Below are 4,500 nucleotides of genomic sequence, written 5' to 3' on the forward strand. Positions count from 1 at the left end.
GCAACAACTGTCCCAGCCTCCACAGACACCATTGTCTTTACAAAGGAAAGTGCTGCTTCTGAGTTGCAGGTTTGTTGCTTCGCATATTTGCACAAAAATTGTGAAGTGCCTGGCGTGGATTAATCCTCTGCACATAGCATGATGTCCTATGCAGTTTGATTTCTTGACATGGTACTCACAGAAAAATTCATGAATTTCAGGCATTGGATTCATCTCGCTTTCTGGTGTGGTATATAATATGGCAAGGATGAGGCGCCTTCTTGAAATAACGCTTCCTGAACGTTGTAAGACACATGCGGATCCTTTACCTCGGTACTTATTGGTGGAAGAAATTGTAAGTAAAGTGTTGGTATTCCTCGAGTGTTGCAAAATGCATATATTTGCATATAAGGTTTTTCACGACTCTTTATAGCGATTTAGAATAACACATGCTCGCAGGATGGGTGAAAAAACCAGCTTAGAAAAGAGATGCTTCTTGTGGAACATGAGGTTTGCCCAGCTCTGCTATATTTGATTGTTTTTGTGCTTCAGAAGACAATATTGAAATAACTAAAAGGGTGCACATTTATTCCTAAAAAAATGACCACTGTAGCAAACATTGAAAAGGATACTGTGCAAAATATTTATGAAAAGTTTGCCCAAGTTTAACATATCAACTACATTTCATTATACATCATCACTTTTACCGCTTTTACCTGGTGCTACGTTATCGACAATAAACAAATACTCTACGAAAAATTCTTATAGATCCACTGTTTAGATGAAACTGTGATAAACCTAAACATTTTGTCACAGTATCGTTGTGATCAGAAATTTGCATTGAAATCTAGTGAATAGAGCTAGTCTGAAACATAATACGCTGTTGTTAGCTGCAAATGCTTTTTGTTTTGTTGCGGTTCCTTTTAGCTGTGTATTGAGGCGGAACTGAGCTTTCAGCTGAACATAAGTGACCTGGAGAAAAAGGTGACCAGTGCCCTCAAAGTGTTCTCCGAAAGACAATGACACGAATGCACACTTTTGGACCTCATGAACTACTTACAGCCGAAGTCAACACATGTTCTGATACATGAGGTAAGTGAATGAGCTAAACAATATATTCAAATGCTCTTCAAAGTGTGTTGCTGAAGGAAATAATCCAATGTGTGATGACTTAGGTACGATACACAAATTAGTAAGAATTAAGAATGGTAGAGCTACTCGGTAAAGCTTTTAAGGAAGCGTTATACGTTCTTGCAACACGGAGACCATTAGCAAGACCATGCCAACGTAGCAGCAGTTGAATAATACTCTTTTGCAATTGCCTAATGGATTACTTCTTTATATATAACACGTATGTTGTTTATATGATTTTTTGCACAATTATAGATACCGCTGGCTTCAGGAGAGCCTGCTGTTACCACTCCACATATAGTCACTAGCTCGGAAGAAATCCGCATTTTTGCTGGAGGTCCAAGTGCGTGATTCAACTTCCTACTGGCGATCTGGAGCCTGCTTTCATCGTCTTCCTTTTATTGTACTATATTAGGAGCCTGGAGTACCCGTACACTTTTTCACAAATGCTTTTGCTGACGCAGAAGCTTGTGCTACCACGTGAAGTTGTCCCCGCGGCAGCTACATGCAAGCGTTTAATGTGTGTTTTCCCCACTTTTGAAGAAGAGGATTATTCCTTAAAATAAAGCACTTTACAGGGACGGGTCCTCATAGTGCCTTTATGTGGTACATGTAGCTTTTATATACGAATTTCGAAAAGTATCAGTAGTCGCGTTTCGCAAGATTTTAATTCATAAATAAATAAATAAATAAATGATTATATATATATATATATATATATATTAGAATATAAGCCACTTTTTTGTGCATTCCTAAAGAGTAAAAGAAATCTCTATATGACTTTTTTCAAGCCAAGAAAACATGCACATTCTTATGTTATTTTGAAGTGCACAGTCCTATTAGCATAATTTTTAGGTTACTTTGGTTTCATTGTAGTCCAAACTAATCGCTGTTTTTCGTTTGCTAGTTTTTGTCCATGGGAGTAAGTTAGACCTACATAATTCTTGTTGTCTGCTATTTTCGGAATAAAATCTTTTGATTGTGTCACTTTGAACTCTTTTTTAAGTATGTCACACATTTGTGTGGCAAATTACGCAGCCTATAAACTTAAGCTTAAATATTTCATGCGTTATAATTGTAGCAGCATACCCTTTCACTACCGCAGCATCCTCAGCAGTCACGTGGAGTGCTATTGAAATTTGAACTGAACTCCTGATGTTCAATATATATAAATATCTGCTTATTATTGCAAGATACATGGCTCCTTTACGCCATTAGTACTTTGTGTCCTGAGACCACCCCAAAGTCTGCAAAGGTCTATTTGGATAAAATAGGCCGTATTTCAGTGCATGACAAGCAAGGCATTTATCAAAAAAAAATAAAATGTAAATGAGGTTTGTCGAAAGTTGACATCCCTCTAAAGGTGCTTCTTCAGTCGGGACTCATGTTGTAATTTGTCAAGTCTGAAACAAAGGAATGTGTGTGTTTGTACGAAAGACATGCCTAGCAGCTTTATATATCGGCACTTCGGCAAAACACCAACGGAAATAATTGAGCGGGAATTTCGAAAATTATATTTCGAAGCGGTGCCCACGCCTCACCATGTTTTCGCTATAGAAATTACAAGATGTGCCTTCTTAGCAGCATCGCATTCGTTCGCGGCATTATTTGAACTCACTTCAGTGTTTCAATACTGGTGAAACTTGCCGACACATTATTTGTGTCCTGTGTACTTCCTGCCGTTTTTACGAAGGTTGGTAGAAGATCGAAAAAATAATGTGAAATTTAACGCTCGAAATTGGCGCTCGAAACTGCGCCAATGTTTGGGCCGTTCGTTGCCCAAAACATTCGAATATACTGCAAAAAACCTTGGTCGTGTGTGAAAATCGTCACTATATAAATACAAGATAGCTGCATAGCTGCGTGACAGCTTCTACACCGTATAATATATATATATATATATATATATATATTATACGGTGTAGAAGCTGTCACGCAGCTATCTTGTATTTATATAGTGACGATGGACCTGCCAAAAAAACGTAGCACACCTTTCCACAGTGGGCCTTTGTTTTTTAAGTGCATTATTCTAACGTTTTGAGGGGTGAAAGGCCGACAAGTAACCTTTAAAATTGGTATATCTAACACGTACAATACTAAGGGTTACATATTTTCCTGTATACTTATAATAAGGGTTACATGCATATAAGTTACTTTTTTAACCTTTAAAATATAGGTATACTAGGATTTGAAAATGTGCACCTATAGTAAGGGTTACCCGGTTTAGAGTGTAGCTAAGAAGTACCTGCCGCTCAGAACTGTAGCCGATGATGCTGCTTACCCAGTATACAAAGGAATGCCGAACACTGCGCTGGACGACCCTTTCAAGGTCAGCGATATCCGCCGCGCCCTACATGACCTAAATGGTAGGTCGGCACCTGGCCCTGATCATATTACCAACAAAAGCACTCAGAAACCTAGAGGACGAGTCGATCGACTTTCTCACAGATGAGATAAATCGCGTTTGGAAGGAGGGAATAGTGCCGGAACAATGGAAAGTGGCAAAGGTCATACTCATCCCCAAATCCGGTAAACCGCCAAGCCTGGACAACCTCCGCCCCATCTCCCTAACGTCTTGTGTAGGGAAGGTGGCTGAGCACGCCATCCATAACAGACTCATCGAGCATATTGAGACCAACGACCTCTTCCCTCACACCATGATAGGTTTCAGGCCAGGCCTCTCCACCCAGGATGCCATGAAGCTTATCAAGATCCAAATACTGGACAGCTGCACTCGAAACACGAGAGCCATCCTCGGCTTGGACCTGGAGAAGGCCTTTCACAACATCCGTCACGAGTTCGTTCTCGACGCCATCTCCAAACTCCACCTAGGTTCGTCCTTCCATGCTTTCGTCAGGTCTTTCTTGAACAGGCGATGCGCCGTCCTCAAAGGCTGGAGATTTGGAATCAAAGAAAATGGAGCTGGGTGGAAGGGGCACCCCTCAGGGATCAGTCATCTCACCGCTCCTCTTCAGCATTGCAATGGTCGGCCTCTCGAGAGACCTAGCCAAGATCCAGGGCGTCGGTCACACGACCTACGCGGACGACATCACTGTCTGGTGCGCGGGAGGCAGTGACGGACAAGTCGAAGCCGCTCTCCAGGAAGCTGTCGGCACTAGAGCGTTTCCTTACAGACACGGGACTCCGGTGCTCCCCCAAGAAATCAGAGCGCCTACATTACAGCCCAACTAGGAAGGGACCCAAGCCGCAGAACTTGAAACCCCCCACGGAAATTGACATTAATCTCTACACCAAGTGCGGAGATCCGATCCCCAAAGTTTCATCCATTCGAATCTTGGGAATGACATTCGAAGCGACGGGCACAAATTGCTTAACCATTCACAAATTGGCAAAGAAGACGGATAGCGTCATTCGTCTAATCAAGCGGGT

Source organism: Rhipicephalus sanguineus, chromosome 7 (assembly GCF_013339695.2).
Source record: "Rhipicephalus sanguineus isolate Rsan-2018 chromosome 7, BIME_Rsan_1.4, whole genome shotgun sequence".
NCBI classification, from domain to species: domain Eukaryota; kingdom Metazoa; phylum Arthropoda; class Arachnida; order Ixodida; family Ixodidae; genus Rhipicephalus; species Rhipicephalus sanguineus.